At 45.1% G+C, this 19548-nt stretch overlaps 1 protein-coding gene across 3 annotated transcripts in view; it reads right to left on the bottom strand.

Moving 5' to 3' along the window:
• Positions 1–10818, bottom strand: part of LOC139275829 (FERM and PDZ domain-containing protein 4-like) — a 658647-nt gene extending 647829 nt beyond the window's left edge. For all 3 annotated transcript variants that reach the window (XM_070893037.1, XM_070893039.1, XM_070893040.1), the window contains exon 1: positions 10700–10818. The gene's annotated coding sequence lies outside the window, so the exon portion shown is untranslated. The remainder of the gene's footprint in view (positions 1–10699) is intronic.
• Positions 10819–19548: the final 8730 nt, after the last annotated feature.

Below are 19548 nucleotides of genomic sequence, written 5' to 3'. Positions count from 1 at the left end.
TCTTATATTAGACCCTAAAAGATGAATTCCAAAATGAGGGTCCAGCCCGATATAAGCTGGAAACACGAACGCCAGAATACTGTAGCTTTCCCTGCTTGGTGCAGAAAGTCCTTCAATATCTCTCCTCACCAATGGACAGCAACTCCATCGAGCATAGCTTCAGTCAGCTGTGCACATACATGTGGCTAAATTAAGTTCCACGGGTGAGGAGAAGATGCTGAGGAAGCTAATAATGTACTTTAGCTCACTCTATAAAGAAGCGTCGTTATTATTTATTATTTAAAGTGCTTTATTTGCATTTTTTCAAAATTGTTTTGCTGATTAAACCTAAAGTATGGGGAAAAAAACATATTTCCTAGCTGTCAATTTCATGTTTTTTTTAACCCAAAAAACCGACGTCCTACAGATAAACAATAGCAGGACTGCAACTTTCGTATAACTGGAATATATTTCTTTGCCATTGCAGCGAGCACAACAAAATTCACATCGAAACCTAACTGAGATAAGAAAATCATTATGGAATCCCAGTAGACCTAGGCTAGAAACTTAGGGGGCGAAATTGCCCCGGGTCCTGTTTGGAGGTGGTAAGCTTCCGGGGCCGGGATATTTATTGCCCGGCACGGAAGTTCCAACCCCGGCACGGAATTCGGTTCTTCCACCCCTCAACGGAAGCGGAGTGCTATCGGAGACATTCTGTATCCATGGAGGGGTGGTTCCGGGGCGGTAGAACGGCGCTGAGTTCAGTGGCACGCTCCGGAGCCCAGCGCTCTGCCGGCAATGTCAGCGCTACACCTTTACTACGCGTAGCGCTGACGCAGCAGAACGCTTCTCCCCTTCAATTAAAGGGAAGGGCCTCTGCGCGCTCTGCAGTCCCTTTGGCGACCACCACTGGGCAACCACGGACGCCCTCGATCGGGTCTGGCACCCAGAATGGAGTGCCGGGCTGCAGGATGAAAGCCCGGTCGAAGCGAGGGCCGCTATTGTCGGGCCGACAGATGAAACGGCCGACAGAAAATTTTGACAGACCACGGCGCAAACGGCCTCCGCTTTAAGGGACGCCCCAGCAGCGGATGTCCTCCGACTTCGCGACGCACGTAGCTGGCGGTGACATCGGCCCGACGCCATCCTCACCGCCTGCAGGGCAATTCCAAGCAGCTGGCTGTTGGGTGACAAGTGCTACGCATGGAGCACTTGGCTCATGACTCCTCTGCGCAATCCGAGAACTGATGGGCAGGTGGCCTACAATGAGAGTCTGATGGCCACCAGGGTCATAATCAAACACACTACAGGCATTCTGAAGCAGAGGTTCTATTGCCTCGACCACTCAGGGGGTGTGCTGCAGTACTCGCCTGAGCGGGTCTCCAGATTTGTGGTGGTGTGCTGCATGCTCCACAACTTCGCCATCAAGTGGGCACAGCCCCTGGAGGACAATGCATGGGGAGGAGGAGGAGCAGGAGGAGGAGGCTCAGGAGCAGGAGGAGCAGGAGGAGGAGGCTCAGGAGGAGGAGGCTCAGGAAGCGGGTTGGCAGCCACGCAGGAGGTGCCGTCCCCATCCGAACCCTACAACGGCAGCACAATGTCGTCTCATAGCTGCCCGCTTCACATAAGTAAATGCCTACTTAAGCCTGCATTTGGTCATTTCCATGGGCCAACTTGTCAGCCCTCTCCGAAACCATTCCCACACTCTGAAATGACAGACTTGATCACAAATTCTAAATACTAAATAAAGATTTATTACAACCCAAACAATGGGTCTCAAAAACACTCAGATCATCCATTATCACCCTTGTCCGATTCCTTATTACCACTCTCATGCAGACCTATCCTTGCAGTACACCGCAGTGTCTCCCCTGTGGCTGCCTCAAGGCTTTAGGAAGGTGGCTGTGTGTGTGTAGAGGAAGCTGCAGATGTCCTTCTCGGATGCCCTCGACCAGCTGTGGCCCTGGAAGGGCTGACTGAAGACTAGGCCGCTACCTCCTCTGCGCCTTCAGTCGGAAGTGGCTGAGGCGAAGCCAAGGTTGGCAGCAATTGCGCACTGGCAGCTCTCGGCTCAGGGCTGATGTGAACCAGAGAGGCAACATCAGTATCCTGGTCTGAGGAACCAGCGCTACTGCCCCGGGGCAGCACCCCACCTCCCCCACCAAGCTGCTGGAGCACAGGTCGGCGGGGTGAGCAGTCAGATGTCACGTACCCTCCAGCTGAGACTGCATGACAGCAGCCACACTCTAGGAGCCATCAGAGACAAAGGCAGTCAAATGCTCCATGCCCTGTTGCCCAGAGTGCAGGAGAACATTCTGAGCTTCCAGGGCAGCGGCTATCCTGTGCAAAGAAAGGTCAAGACGAACTCAAGATTCAGCTGCAAAACCTGCCTTTCAAGAAGGCAAGGGAGCAGCTGCATCGTTATCATGATGGTTTTCATGAAATGGAAGGAGGGTAATTTTGCGGTGCAAACACCACTCCGCAGGCACACCACTGAAACCAGCCATTATCACCGGGAATTAATGTTCTGCTCCATTTCGGGCCCGAAAAAGGACAATTTCTATCTTATTAACACCACATCCAAATTGGCGGTAACGGTCAAATGCGGTCAAATGCACCGTGTTTTGGGTAGGGGGCAATTTTCTTTGATGGAGGAGCTAAATTGGACAGAATATCCTCCTTCATTTATGCTTTTATTTATCTTGTGATCCCTATTCAAGTGGTGCAAATAGCACCAAATTCCCGAATTGATGATTGTGTGATCCAGATCACTACTGGATGTTCAACTCTCCAAGTCACAATATTGTGCACTGGGCTACTTTTACGATAATAGTTCACCTATTTAGGGCTGTGATGAGGAAAAATGTCCACGCAGTGGTTTGTGAATCTTTGAAATTCTCTACCCTTGTGGTGCTCAGTTGTTGAGTATATTCAAGGCTGAGATTGATAAATTTTGGGACTCTAGGGATATGGGAATAGGGCGGGAAAGCGGAGTTGAGAGCGAAGATCAGCCATGATCTTGTTGAATGGCGGAGCAGGCTCGAGTGGCCATATGGTCCTAATTCATATGTTCTTATGTAGCAAGCAATAATTAGCTGTCTCAAGACAGCTGTCAATAGCCAATACAACAATCCCCAGAGTGAGCATTAGTGGTCAGTACTGTAACCAATATTCCCTCTGATTTGTTTTTGGGTACGTGACCCTTTCACAGTTTTGTACATGCGCAAATTTTACATTGATGGAGCGGGTACCGGGCTGCGTGGGACTGGCAGACTTATACAGAACATTGATTCTAAGCCTTTGCAAAACTATTTCGATGTAAAAACTTTCAAAAAATTCTGAATCTGTGATTTAGATCTAATTAATAATAAATTTTATTTATATAGCGCCTTTAACGTAATAAAATGTCTCAAGGCACTTCACAGCAGTGTTAACAAGGCAAAACAGATAAATTTGACACCAAGCCACAAAAGAAAAAATTAAGGCAGATGACGAAAGGCTTGGTTAAAGAGATAGGTTTTAAGGAGCTTCTTAAAAGAGGAAAGACAGTTGGAGAGGCAGAGAGGTTTAGGGAGGGAGTTCCAGAACTTAAGGCCTAAAAGCTGAAGGCACGGCCACCGATGGTTGAGCAGTTATAATGAGGGATGTTCAAGAGGGCAGAATTTGAGGAGCGCAGACATCTTGTGGGGTTGTGAGGCTGAAAAAGATTACAGAGATAGTGAGGGGCGAGGCCATGGAGTGATTTGTAAACAAGGATGAGAATTTTGAAATCGAGGTGTTGCTTAACCGGGAGCAAATGTAGATCAGAGAGCACAGGGGTGATGGGTGATTGTGACTTGGTGCGAGTTAGGACACGGGCTGCTGAGTTTTGAACGACCTCAAGTTTATGTAGTGTAGAATGTGGGGGGTCAGTCAGGAGTGAGTTGGAGTAGTCAAGTCTAAAGGTAACAAAGGCATGAATAATGGTTTCAGCAGCAGAAGAGCTGAGGCAAGTCGGAGGCAGGCAATGTTACGGAGATGGAAAAAGGCAGTTTTAGTTATGCCGTGGATTTGTCACTGGAAACTCATTTCAGGGTCAAATATGACACTTAGGTTGCAAAGTCTTGCTCACCCTCAGATTGATGCTAGGGAGAGGGATGGAGTCAGTGCTTAAGGAACACAGTTTGTGGCGGGGACCAAATATAATTGCTTCGGTCTTCCCAATATTTAATTGGAGAAAATTTCTGCTCATCCAATACTGAATGTCGGACAAGCAGTCTGACAATTTAGATACCAAGCAGGGGTCAAGAGAAGTGGTGGAAACATAGAGCTGGGTGTCTTCAGCGTATATGTGGAAACTGACTGTGTTTTTGGGATGATATCGCCAAGGGGCAGCATATAGATGAGAAATAGAAGGGGCCAAGGATAGATCCTTGGGAGACACCAGAGGTGACGATGCAGGATTGGGAAGAGAAGTCATTGCAGGACATTTTCTGGCTACGATTGGATAGATAAGAATGGAACCAGGCGAGTGCAGTCCCATCTAGCTCGATGATGGTGGAGAGGCGTTGGAGGAAGATGGAGTGGTCAACTGTGTCAAAGGCTGCCGATATTATCAATCTTAATATTGCTGTATCCATGTCTTCTGGTACACATGGTTTATAGGCTGTATGTACAGTGCACCATGGACTCCATGGCCCGGCCTGCTCGCGGAGGCCGACAATTGCCATAAAGCACTCACTTTCAGCCTGCCATGCACCAGCAAAGAGCACAAATGAACTGTAAGACTGAAACAACATAACCAAACAACAGGACCAAAATTCCCAAGAACCATTGTGTATGCTATCCCCAGATTAACTCGCCTTCACTGTGCTGCAGCCTCAAGTCCAACACGGTAACATTCCTGGTTTCAGGGTTTTCAGACGGGATAGAGAGGGGGGTAAAAAAGGAGAGGGGGGGGAGGTCGCTGTATTAATTAAAGGAACAATTGCAGCTGTGAGAAGGAATGATGGGTCATTAAACGAGGCCATATGGGTTGAACTGAAGAACAAAAAAGGGGCAATCACACTACTGGGAGTGTACTATAAACTCCCAAACAGTCAAAGGGAGATAGAAGAACAAATATGTGGGCAAATTGCTGCAAAGTGTAAAAACTAGAGAGCTGTAATAGTGGGGGATTTCAACTGCCCTAATATTAACTGGGAAAAAAGCAGTGTAAATAGTACAGAGGCTGTGGAATTCCTTAAATGCATTCAGGAGCACTTCTTTAGCCAGTATGTAACAAGCCCAACAAGGGAGGGGTCGGTTCTGGACTTGGTTTTGGGGAATGAAGAAGGGCAGGTGGAAGGGGTGTCAGTGGGAGAGCATGTTGGTGATAGTGATCATAATTCAGTAAGATTTAGGGTACTTATGGAAAAGTGCAAAGGTGGACCAGGAAAACAAGTTCTTAATTAGGGTGAAGCCAATTTTGCTGAGCTGAGATGGGATTTGGCCAAGGTGGACTGGAAACAATTACGTGATGGTAAATCAGTGTCATAGCCATGGGAGGCATTCAAGGAGGAGATCCTAAGGGTACAGAGCAAGTATGTTCCCTTAAAGAAAAGGGCTGGGCTAACAAATCTAGAGCCCCCTGGATGTCAAGGGACATACAGAGTAAGATTTAAAAAAAGGGAAGCTTTTGACAGATTCCGAGAACTCAACACTGCAAAAACTCTAGAGCAGTATAAGAAGTGCAGAGGTGCAATTAAAAAAATATCAGGAAAACAAAGAGTGCATGAAAGAATGTTGGCAAGTAAAATCAGGGAAAACCCAAAGATGTTTTATAAATATATTTAAGAGCAAGAGGATAACTAAAGAGCAAGAGGATAACTAACTATTGAGACCACAAAAGAAATGTGTGTGTGAAGGCAGAAGATGTGGGTATGATTATTAATGAATACTTTGTATCTGTTTTCACAAAAGAGAGTGGCGATGCAGACTTTGCAATGAGGGAGGAGGAGTGTGAAATATTAGATGAGATAAACATAATGAGAGAGGAAGCATTAAGGGGCTTAGCAGCTTTGAAAGTGGGTAAATCCCCAGGCCCGGATGAAATGTATCCCGGGCTGTTAAGAGAAGCAAAAGAGGAAATGACAGAGGCTCTGACCATCATTTTCCAGTCCTCTCTGGCTACAGGTATGGTGTCAGAGGACTAGAGGACGACGAATGTCGTACCTTTGTTTAAAAAGGGAGAAAGAGATATACCGAGTAATTACAGGCCAGTCAGCCGAACCTCAGTGGTGGGAAAATTATTGGAAAAAATCCTGAGGGACAGGATAAATCTTAATTTCAAAAGACATGGATTAATCAAGGACATTCAGCATGGATTTGTTAAGGGAAGGTCGTGTCTGACTAATTTGATTGAATTTTTCGAGGAGGTAGCCAAGAGGATCGATGAGGGCAGTGCGTATGATGTAGTGTATATGTATTTTAGCAAAGCTTTTGATAATGTCCCACATGGCAGACTGGTCACGAAAGTAAACGCCCATGAGATCCAGCGCAAAGTGGCAAGTTGGATCCAAAATTGGCTCAGAGGCAGGAAGCAAAGGGTAATTGTTGATAGGTGTTTTTGTGACTGGAAGGCTGTTTCCAATGGGGTTCGCAGGACTCAGTGCTGGATCCGTTACTTTTTGTGGTATATATCTGTTATCTATGTGGACTTGTATGTACAGCCACCAGAGGGCTCATCCCCTGGAGTCCCAAGGGATCCCATAATCCCTTGGAAGCACAGGTATTTAAGGAGGCTTCACAGGTTGGAGAGGCACTCTGGAAACCTGCAATAAAAGACTAAGGTCACACTTTACTTTGAGCTCACAGTGTTCAGTCTGACTCTATCTCCATATACAACAACTGACGATGAGATACAGATAGCGAACCCAAAGATGCAGAGAACAGTGGGCATCCTGGAGAAATTTTCAGAGGGATATGATTGGGAAACTTTTGTGGAGTGACTTGACCAATACTTCATGGCCAGCGAGCTAGATGGGAAGAGAGCGCTGCCAAACGAAGGGCGATCCCCCTCACCATCTGTGGGGCACCAACGTATAGCCTCATGCTCACTCCAGCGAAACCCATGGAGAAATCATACGACGATTTGTACACACTGGTTGGAGAGCATTTGAACCCGAAGGAAAGCGTTCTGATGGCGAGGTATCAGTTCCACACCTAAAAAAGACTGAAAGCCAGGAATTGGCGAGTTATGTCGCCGAGCTAAGACGCCTTGCAGGACATTGCGAATTTTAAGGACATTTGGAGCATATGCTCAGAGACTTTTTCGTACTTGGCATTGGCCACGAAACCATACTTCGCAAACGTTTGACTGTAAAGACCCCAACCTTGAGTAAGGCCATAGCGATAGCGCAGGCGTTCACTGCCACCAGTGACAATATAAAGCAAATCTCTCAGCACACAAGTGCTGCTACAAGTACTGTGAACAAAGCGATGTTGTTTTCGAATCATAACGTACAGGACAGGTCACACATACCTGCAGCTGCACGGCCGCAGATGACTCAGAGTCCACCATCAAGGGTCAAGGGTGATGAATGCAAGGCCATTAACACCTTGTTGGTGCTGCGGGGTAATCATCGTTTCCATTCATGTCTATTCAAAGAGTACATTTGCAAGGGCTGTGGAACAATGGGAGACATCCAACAAGTGTGCAGGTGAGCTGCTAAGCCTGTTAAACCTGCAAACCACCATGTTGCAGAGGAGGACAGATCCATGGAAGATCACGACGAATCAGAGCCTCAGATAGAGGAGGCAGAGGTTTATGGGGTGCACACATTCACCACGAATTGTCCCCCGATAATGCTGAATGTTGAACTAAATGGACTCTCGGTGTCAATGGGGCTGGACACGGGCGCAAGCCAGTCCATCATGAGCAAAAAGACTTTCGAAAGTTTGTGGTGCAACAAGGCCTCAAGGCCAGTCTTAACTCCAGTTCGCACGAAACTAAGAACTTACACAAAATAACTGATTCCTCTAATCGGCAGTGCTACCGTAAAGGTCTCCTATGATGGAGCGGTGCACAAGCTACCATTCTGAGTGGTACCGGGCGATGGTCCCACGCTGCTCGGCAGGAGCTGGCTGGGAAAGATACGCTGGAACTGGGACGACGTCCGAGCGCTATCGCCCACTGACGAGACTTCGTGTGCCCAGGTCTTAAACAAATTTCCTTCGCTGTTCAAACCAGGCATCGAGAAATTCCAAGGAGCAAAAGTGCAGATCCACCTAATTCCGGGGGCGCGACCCATCCACCACAAGGCGAGAGCAGTACTGTACATGATGAAAGGGTAGAGATTGAGTTAGACTGGCTGCAAAGAGGGGGACATCATTTCACCGATCGAGTTCAGCGACTGGGCCAGTCCTATTGTCCCAGTCCTCAAGGGAGACGGCACCATCAGAATCTGTGGCGATTACAAAGTAACTATCAATCGTTTCTCCCTGCAGGACCAATACCCAGTACCAAAGGCCGATGACCTCTTTGCAACGCTGGCGGAAGGTAAGATATTCACGAAGCTGGATTTGACTTCAGCCTACATGATGCAGGAACTGGAGGAATCATCTGCATCAACATGCACAAGGATCTTTGTGTTTATAACAGATGCCTGTTTGGAATCCGATCAGCGGCGGCGATATTCCAGAGAAACATGGAAAGTTTACTGAAGTCGGTCCCGCACACCGTGGTCTTCCAGGACGACATCTTGGTCACAGGTCGGAACACAGTCGAGCACCTGCAGAACCTGGAGGAGGTTCTTAGTCGACTCAACCACGTGGGGCTCAGGTTAAAATACTTGAAGTGCGTTTTCCTGGTGCCTGAAGTGGAGTTCTTGGGAAGGAGGATTGCGGCGGACGGCATCAGGCCCACCACGCGAAGGCGGAGGCAATCGAGAACGCACTGAGGCCACAGAACGTGATGGAGCTGCGGTCATTTCTGAGACTCTTGAACTACTTTGGTAACTTCTTACCAGGTCTCAGCACACTGCTAGAACCACTACATGTCTTACTCTGAAAAGGGGGCGAATGGGTTTGGGGTAAAAGCCAAGAAAATGCCTTTGTAAAAGCGAGAAAATTGTTATGTTCAAACAAATTGCTTGTGTTGTATGATCCATGTAAGCGTTTGGTAATAGCATGTAATACGTCGTCATATGGTGTCAGGTGTGTATTGCAACAAGCAAATGATTTCGGGAAACTGCAACCGGTTGCTTATGCATCCAGGAGTCTGTCTAAGGCTGAGAGAGCCTGCACATGATTGAAAAAGAAGCGTTAGCGTGTGTCTATGAATTAAAAAATACACCCATTGCATATCCATTGTATCAAGTGCACTAGTCTCTACAGTGTGAGCAGATGAAATTATATTCTAATTGAATGAGATGTCAGATTGTGATGATTCAATTGATTTACCTGTGTAAGCCTTTGTCTGGAGTTAATTTGATTCAGGTCACAAAGTCCCATGATTATTAGAACATCTGTCAGATACAATATCCAAGTTAAAAACTCACTTATACTTCCAGTAATATTTGTTTTTCTTGGACTGATACTAGAACTAAAAAATGTTTTATATATTTTCTAAATCTGTTGGCTTCTGGTCTGATTACCTTTATGAGGAAATTCAAATCCAGATAAGGAGGCTGGATCATCTCCATAGAAATGCCAGCCAGATTTCTGTATCTTAAGAACTGAGAAGTGGATAAATTCTATTTGAGCTGAAGCTGTGGAAAAGAGACAAATGAGATGTTGTCAAAAGAAGCCATCGATTTTTGCAGTAAGTCTTGGTTTATAAGACTAACTCTGATTTGGATGTTAGCATTATCCATAACAATTTGATTACCCTATATCAGTGTATTGATTACCCCATATCAGTGTATTGATTACCCCATATCAGTTTATTGATTACCCCATATCAGTTTATTATTTATCCCACATCAGTTTATTGATTATCACATATCAGTGGATGATAAGTTAACCAGCACAATGATTAAGCATTTCTGCTGTGTGACGTTAGAACCATGCAAAACACAAGCATGTATCCAGCGGATATCCAGCAAATTGGGAGGCTGTATAGCACAGATGTTCACATTGATACGGAACAGGAAGCATTATACAAATAAGTAACATTACAGTGTGAAAGCAATGGCTGTACCTCCAGGGAAATTGAATACAGTTCAAGCTGGCATTGAGTTCATGCTATGATGCAAGGATGCAGCAAAACCAGCTCCCTTGAGTAATAAATAACATTTTGGTTATCTGCAGATTCAATTTTCTGCTACGTGAACAACAGTTTCTATCAATTTTTAAACCAGTTGGCTATGACTGGAGTCGTACTAAGTAATGCCACCTTATCTTTAGTTTGCAAGCGCACCGACTAAAGCCTCTTTAACACAACCAATCCACATTTTCTCTGTAAGGCCCAACAAATGGAAGTTGCTTAGAGTTTGACTGTACAAATGTGTTTCATTTTCTAATAACTCTGTAAAAGTGACACTCTGACTTAATCTCAGTAATCTTTCACTGTATCTTTTTACCAATGAAAGCAGCTTTCGTGCAATAAAACACACAGGAGCGAGGAGCTCAGCGAGCTCCTCTAACTCCTTCCAATGTGTGCACAGGATTTACCCCGACCGTTTTCATCTGCCTATACCAAATCCTCCACTCATAACGGCACATGGAAGGAGGTTATCAAGAATTTTGCAAGAATACTTACACCAGCAAACATCTGGAGGCGATGGCTCAGATTTAATTTTTGTTCAGTGAATCTTCAATTTTCGCACAGTGACACCGGTGCAAGTACAAAGCGTATTTTGTGTCAGTTACAAGTGACATCAGGAATGATCCTGTGACATGATCACACTAGGGGAAGGTGAAACTTCAAGCCATTCTGCAGCACACCTGATTCCACACCTAAATTGTGAAAATGATGAGGCAGTCAGTGAAAAGCAAATACTGTTCTCTTCCTTTTAAATCAAAATGTAACTGTTTTTTTTTTCCTTCTATGTAGCAAGATCTGCATATGTGCATGCAGTGCAATATAGCGTTGAGGCAATCATCTAACCCAATAGCCTATTGCCATCTCCCTGGGTCAGTACATACATATGTTGATGTGTGATTGTAAATCACTGAAATGAAGCAAATCTTACGAAATGCATGCAATTTCTCTAAACCCCCTTATGTAATGCTTATTTAAATGTTGCAGGAAGTCGTTCTCAGGTTGGTATAAATGAGGTGGCACTCATTTTCATTTAGCTTATTGGATTGTTAGCTTCAATGATGTCTGCAGCTATTCTTGCAAGCTATAACATAATTCAGATCATGATATCCTCGATTAGATATTAAAGTACAATCAAATGTTACACTGGCTAATGGTATCATTGAATAAGCTTATGTGCAGTAAAACCTAGTTATATGTATATCAGGTAGATGATTTTCCTGAACATCAGGTCTTGAACAAGTAATCCAGGCTGACACTCCAGTGCAATAGTGAGAGGGTGCTGCACTGTTGTAGATTGTGTCCTATAGGTACGACATCAAACACTGGCCTCGTCTGCTTGCACAGATAGATTTTAAAGATCCCATAGCAATATTTGAATTAGAGCAAGTTCACCCAGCATCCTGGCCAACATTCCTCTCTCATTTCACTTTGTGGGACCTTGCTGTGCACAAAATAGCTACTGCAGTTACCTACATAGCAATGAAAATGGCACGTTGTCACAAAAGTATCAAGAATTTATATAACTCCTTCAATATAGGAATACCTGAAAAGGTGCTTCATAGGTATGTAATAAGACAAAAATTGATACCAAGCCAGAGAAAGAGATATTAGGAGGGATGATTGCAAGCTTGGTCAAAGAGGTAAGTTTTAAGGAGCATCTCAAAGGAGGAGAGAGAGGTGGAGAGATGGAAAGGTTTAGGGAGGTAATTCCAGAGCTTAGGACCTAGATGGCTGAAGGCATGGCCGCCAATGGTGGGATGAAGGAAGTCGGTGAGGAGGGTTTCAGCAGTAGATAAGCTGAGGCCGGGGTGGAGACGGGCAATGTTACAGAGGTGGAAGTAGGCAGTCTCTGTGATGGAGAGGGTATGGGGTTAGAAGCTTAGCTCAGTCAAATAGGAACTACACCGCAAAAAAAATTCATTTTAAGTGAAGTGCTCCAGAACATCGAGAGATATCAAAAGCTGCAGTATAACGGCAAGCTCTTCCAATCACAGCAGCCTGAGTCACCACTTGACGCTGGTACCCATTTTGAGTCACATGGTAAGCCTGCGACATATGGTTTGTTCTTATGTTTTACGTTTGGAGCGCTCCACTCAACCTGACAGTCACCTTTCTAAGAACATTGAAAGTGTTCGCATTTTTGTATAGTGTTAAAAAAATATAGTTTCCTTTTAGAACGAAGTGGGTGGTTCATTTAATAGATGGATTGAATGCCAGTGCTTCATGTATGGGAAAAAATTGCAATACAGGGTAGGCAGATAATGTGGAAGATAAATAAGTGGATGGGTCCCCATTAATACAGATTTTGGACATGTTCCTTAGTAAATATACAATAGCAATATTTGACACAGCAATTTTCCTCAGGGCTCCTCATGATTAACATGACAGCTTTTATTTACTGACATGTAGCTAATGTTTTATTTATCCAACCAAATGCTTATGGTTTGTAATTGTTAATTATAATACTAATTATGGGCTCAATTTTCCCCAGTGATTTGCGCTGTTTTTTTTTTGAGCAGGCTGCTTTTTGTGACCTAAGTTAAAAAACTGCAGCTTCCCCAATCAATTTGCACCAGTTAGTTACGATTATTTTAGGTATGTTTTCTTTTCAGCCAAAGGGGGCGTAACCTGCCACACGCACCAATTCTGGCCATTTAGGCAAGTTTGGCCAGCTAAGAGTTACTCCAGTTCTGCTTAGGCCAGCGAATGTGGCCTCTGCAGAAAAACCTTCTGGAGAGTTAAAGAAATCGGCGCAGGTAAGTGCAGCAGATGCCCGGACAGCAGCAGCAGAGGGGGAGAGAGAGGTGGGGGGAGGGAGAGGGGGGTGGGGGGGAAGCCTTTCGGGCATAGTTAGGTGTGGGGACCAGGAGGGAGGAGGCCATTCGACCTGGGATAGGGTCGGGGGAGTGGACTGGGAAGCCATTTGGCCAGGGCTAGGGGCGGGGGAGTGGACTGGGAGGCCACTCGGCCAGGGCTAGGGGCAGGGGAGTGGACTGGGAAGCCATTTGGCCAGGGCTAGGGGCAGGGGAGCGCACCGGCAAGCCCTCCTGCCTGGGTTAGGAGCGGGAAAGCGCACCGGCAAGCCTTATGGCCAGGGTAAGGGGCGGGGAGCAGGACCGGCTTTAATAATTGGAGGTAAGTTGCTACAATATATTTTAATGTGTTTTTAAGTTGATGCAATGTAATTATTGTGTTTTTAAATTGATGCAATGTAATTATTGTGTTTTTAAATTGATGCAATGTGTTTTAATGTGTTGGGAGTTGGCTGTACATTTCACTTTGCAGCCTCAGTTCGCATTGTGTCCCTGGTTATCATGGCAACCCAATCTTTTTGGCGCAGATCAAGGCTCCACCCCCAAAACTGAAGGACAGGTTCGGCCATGCCAAAATGAAGAAATTCAACAGGGAAACTTAGAACATTTTTTTTTGCCGTACTTGGGCCCCCCAAAAATGGGCGTAACTCTTCAAGTACTCCAAAAAAAAGCTTTGGGGAAAATTGATCCCATGAATTCATTCAAAACTAAGAGACTGTTCATGTTTGCTCTTGCAGTGTGTGTTGAAACCTATATTAAAGCCTAGCTGTATAGGGAAGTAGGGATGGGGTGATGCTTATGTTGCACTTTAATCAGGCAGGTAATGGGCAGGGCATATGATTGTTGACCGATTTTAGTCCCGGGTCCTTATTATAATGTGATCGGTGAGCATCCAGTCTGAGACACTCACCCCACTGGGTAGCTCGCCGATCCACGGGAAATTGGACAGGGCGGTCACTTGTGAAAGGCAGCACCTTAAAGGAGAGGTGCATTTAGTGTGGGGAAACAAAGAAGCAGGACTTTGGAGCAACAGGCAACAGATGTGCAGAACATACAGCAGCAAATGCAGAACATTTCTAAGCTTTTAAGGTGCAAAGCCCAGAAGTGAATGCAATAAATATGTCCCCAAAACCTCCATCCAGCTTTCCCTGAGGATCTCTTCAATGCTATTCTCAACGGGTTTAATTTTGGGCCAAATGATTTGAAAATGATAAATTCAGAGCATATTGGACATGAGCTGAGTGCAGCATTCCTACTTGGTATCTTTTGCCTTTAACATATTGTGCACTGTGTAGAGATTAGTGGTATGTTAAGAGAAGCTAATCTTTTGTGGTGTTCCCTTTAGCTATGCAAAGATCTAGCAAAAGGGGGACTTAATTAAACAGATATCTGTAGAATGAATCAGTATCCAGTGGGAATAAGTAATGCAGAACAAGGAACGCAAATGACGCCGAAGAAAAGGTAACAGTCAAAAAATGGTGCAGGAATCATTTCATTCCCCGTAGGGGGATTAGCATGGATTTGTTACCGTGGAAATTTAAATTAAATCAATGTACTGCTACCAAGGTGTTGGCAGACTTAAAGACAGGAAAGGTTACACAGCTATACTCTTTATTAGAACTGGTGTCTAAAAACAGCTGTCCCCACTAACAACCTAACCGATGAAGAGAAGCTAAGCACTAATACTTGGATTTCCCAGAAATAATTAACCGTCAGAAGAATCCATCTCTTCAGAATAAAGCTAAGTAGCTTATAACTTATAATGTTCTTCCTATTTTTTAATTTCATTTTTATTGTTGCCTACCTAAGCAATTTAAATCTGGTTTGAAGGATCATTGCAGGTCCACATTAGGAGAATACTGCCTGGATTGGGCTGTATTTCCTGTGCTAAACACGATACTCGTGTAAAATAAAAACCTCTCGTTATTTCTAAAATCTTTTAAGAGCAGATACATATGTCGAGCTTTAAGTAAGCGCGCAGAAGAATAAAAAGAATCGGTACAAATCCTGCAGAGCATCCTGATTTAAAGATGTTTGGACCACCTCATCCTTAATTTTAACAAAACACAATCGAATAGATGAGCACAAAGTGTATTTCAAGAGGGATGAGTTGATATGAAGACTGACCCAAGATGAATTTTTACACAAACACATGGCACAACCCCCAACATGAACTGGGCAAATATTTGTGTAACTTATTCGATATGGAAAAAAATTTATACATTTAGTAATCTCAAACATTTAAAAGAGGACCAACTTCATGAAAAAAATGTTTGACAAATCTTATATTGTTTGCATTAAAGAGCCAGAAAAGCCACATGTCATTTTAGTCATAACGACATCACTCTCAAGTAATGCCATGGTGCCTTTCATAAGAACATAAGAACATAAGAATTTGGAACAGAAGTAGGCCATCTAGCCCCTCGAGCCTGCTCCGCCATTCAAAAAGATCATGGCTGATCTGGCCGTGGACTCAGCTCCACTTACCTGCCCGCTCCCCATAAACCTTTCAATGTGATTCATAGGGGCAGTGCGCAGTGCGAAGGGCTGTTGTAATGTCAGTAGAGCTAATGCTTTTTAAGCATGACCCAGGCCATGACCACACTGACCTGACCTCAATCAAGTTCCTGAGATCAGGTTTAAATCATTCAAAAATTATCCCTGTGCACATTGACCCAGGTGCAGGGACCGAAATGATGGAGAAATTGGATATCTAATACATTTGTGGACTGCTGGAAAAATTTTAAGGGATGTGATCACTGAGAGATTAAGTAGCCAAATGAGCAGGAGGTGGGGGGGAGGAAACAATTCTTGCAGTTATTTGAAAAGTTGAAAAAAATATATCTTCGTTTGCAAAGGTTGTGTGGTGGAGACGGGAGTGGGGAGAGTGGGACGGAGAAGTTGCAGGTAGAAAACAAGGGAAGGTAAAGTCGATGTCAAGGCATGAAACAAATTGTGTGGTGGGGCAATAGATGGGTGCATCCATGACCCATCCCCCCAACCTGTTTTATGGCTGGCAAATTGGATGTGCTGCTGTATAAGAACATAAAAACATAAGAAATAGGAGCAGGAGTGAGCCATTTGGCCCCTCAAGCCTGCTCCGCTATTTAATAAGATCATGGCTGATCTGATCGCTTCCCATAACCCTTCACTTCCTTATCGCCCAAAAATCTGTCTATCTCCACCTCAAATATATTCAATGACCCAGCTTCCACAGCTCTCTGAGGCAGAGAATTCCACAGATTTACAACCCTCTGAGAAAATAAATTCCTCCTCATCTCAGTTCTGAATGGGCAACCCCTTATTCTGAAACTATGCCCCCTAGTTCTAGATTCCCCCATGAGGGGAAATCTGACATGGGTGCGTGTAGGGTTTGTCCTTTGTGGCTCTTCAGGACACCCTTCCGACAAGACAGCACCTCCCAAATCCATGACCTCTCCCACCTAGAAGGACCAGGGTAGCAGGTGCATGGGGACACCACCACCTGCAAATTCCTCTCCAAGTTACACACAGCCTGACTTGGAAATATATCGCCGTTCCTTCGTCGTCACTGGGTAAAAATCTTGGAATTCCCTCTCTAACAGCACTGTGGAGAGAACCTTCACCACATGGACTGCAGCAGTTTAAGGCGGCGGCTCACCACCTTCTCAAGGGCAATTAGGGATGGGCAATAAATGCTGGCCTTGCCAGCGATGCCCACATCCCAGGAACGAATTTTTTAAAAGCGGCAGTGCACCATGCCTGACAGGAGTTGATGGCCAAATCTTACCACTTTATGCACTACCTACAGGACCTGTGGACAGATGAGGAAGGAAACAATATACTTAAATGAAGCTGGCAAAGTAAGATTTCCCAGTAGTATTATATACCACGTAGATGGCTCAAGAATGCATGCTGCGCATCTGTTCCACATTGAACATTCACTGACGTCAATTCCCCACAAAACCTTAAAGCTCTTTAGCTGCATCACACACATATCCACACTTCAGTGGGGCACATATTCAAACAACAACTTACAATTGAAAGCCTTGACACATTCACATGTTTCAAGGGATCTACATCTACCTCAGCAGTCACCTGTTATTAAAATGTGAGCAGCACATTAGCTGATATTGCAATTTTAGGCAGGAATGGGCTACAGGCAAAACAGTTGAGGACAGTGGTGACCTTGTCAACCACTAGTAGTGCTGTCCTTAATTTTTCAGTCTGAGAGGCCGAAATTGCCCCCCAACTAAGAGTAAGCGCACTTACCAATTGGGGCGGATCTTGCACCAATATTCACCTCTTTGTTGTGTATTTCTAGTCGGGACGGTGTTGAGGGGCGGAAGTGCCCTTGGATTGGGTCGGCCGCCCTAACGTGTCGTGCTGCACCGCGCCGCATCACAACATCCCTCCCCTTCAGTAAAAGGAAAGGGCCACTGCGAACTCCACAAATAGTTTAGTTAGGCCACCAGGGAGGATTTCAACCAGGCCAGTGGCTCGGTACCCAAGACGGGGTGCCGGGCTGTCTGTTGGCAGCCCGGCCGAACCCATGTCCACCATTGTCGGACCAACCTCTGAGTCAGCCCAAGAATTAAAATAAAATTGAGGCGCCGGCAGCGCGCCCTCCCCTTTACGAGTGGACGTGCCGCCCAGGAACACACAGCTTCCCGCAGGGGAAACCTGTCAGTGGCACCGACCGGCAGCCGCTCCGCTCCCACGGGGCAACTTCCTGTGGGGTCGGAAAGGGGGTTGCTGCCAGTCAGAAGGGGGTCAGCATGTGCATGACAGACAGAAACCCGTTCCCACTGCTCCCGACCCCCTGGGGCAATTTCTGATGGGTCGGCTCATCCGTCTGTCCCCAGTCGGTAAGGTCTTAGAGGCGGTAATGGAGCTTAAGGAGGGGGAAATTTCGGCCCCTGACACTTTAGGGTGAATTTCTGCACAGGTTCTCTTACTTATCCATTGTTAACTTCAACAGAAGAGCTGCAGAAATCCAAGAAACGCATTGTAAGCACCACTTATACTGTTTGTCAGGGATTCCGCAGCTCTTCTGCTGAACTTGCATAAGATTGTAAATCCACCCCTTTAAAATTACATTTAAAATTCGCTTAATTGTATGCATTACCTGTACACACACATCTTTTGCAGATGGTTGCAGGTGTCCTTACTGACAACAGCAAAGCTTTGCAAATGGCTGCTTGCTGAACTTCAGCAAGCTGAGGCAGTTGTCCTCAATCAGTACTGGGTGGGTTTGCCAATGCTGCAGGTATGATCATGTGCCTGCTGATATCCCTGGTGCGCCTTCTTTTACCTTGGACCACTTCAACCAAATATCAATAATATTTCAGAAATATGGTTTAGTTTGAGAGCGGTGCCGGGTCGGGTAGGAAAGTTGTTATTTTCCCAACCCGCTGTCATCTCGCTCACATGCATGTCTGTCATCATGGAGCCGACCTGACCTGCAGTGGCGGGCGACCAAATTGAAATCATTATGAGGTAGTTGACAGGCACGTGAGCCTTTTTCCCCATATTTTTTAAATTTCACTGCATGACCACCGGAATCACGCAGCTCAGAAACCATGTCTGTCAAAATGAGGTGGGAGTTCTGTGGCTGATTTCTTGACAGCTTGGAAAACAAACCAAAATAAAAACATGTCGATTACATCAGCTAACAAATTGATTGACATTCTATTTTACTTGAAAAGATACTGCTAAATGTTAATTCAGAAATTCCTGAAGGGATGTAAGTGCTACCCTGGATGGTGAGGGAAATACATTTTTCACTGACCATTCTCGGCTGTTGCTTTCCAACTCAACAGTAAATGCATTGAATTGATCTGCACTATAAAAACATTACATATACTATTTATATAAATGTTTGTGTTGTCCCTGGTCAGGTTTTTCTCACAGTATGCTGTGATTGTCCAGTTACACATTAAATCAAGTCATCGACCGTAACAATTTCATTCTCATCACTCATTCCACTGGTTCAATTTGTTTTCAGTCCCTGAATATGACTAATTTAATTTTTCAGTCTGAGACTTTAGGGTGAATTTCTGCAGAGGTTCTCTCACTTGTCCACTGCTAACTTCAACGGAAGGCAGCACAACAGGTCAACGGCCTAAAAACTCATAGGGAATTTTAGATCCATTCTATTTTCAGCAGATTCACTCTCATTAGTCTCCGGATGAATGTCATTTTGTGTACGATAGTGGTGGTGACAGGTATGCCACTTTAAAGAAACAGATTTTTTCCCACAATGGCACTGTCAGCTATGCCGCCTACCTTAACGCAAAGGAGATGTACTGTGGAAAGTAGGGAAGACAGAATATGTTAAATTATTTTACATTGCAGCAGAATGTATTTTTGATATGTCATGCAAACATGATCTTGCTTCACCAGAAACACGAGCCGAAATTTGCGGTGGGACCTGTATCTCTGGAGTACGCCGCTGACCCCAAAAAATCCGAAAGTATCTACTGACTCCCAGGCTTCAGAGTCTTCGGGTCCTGGGCCTCCAGGCGTACGCCTCCATAAAGACTCACAGAT

Source organism: Pristiophorus japonicus, chromosome 11 (genome assembly GCF_044704955.1).
Source record: "Pristiophorus japonicus isolate sPriJap1 chromosome 11, sPriJap1.hap1, whole genome shotgun sequence".
In the NCBI taxonomy this organism is placed as follows: domain Eukaryota; kingdom Metazoa; phylum Chordata; class Chondrichthyes; family Pristiophoridae; genus Pristiophorus; species Pristiophorus japonicus.
The sequence above is the reverse complement of the archived record's forward strand: the minus strand, read 5'-3'. Positions and strand labels throughout refer to the sequence as shown.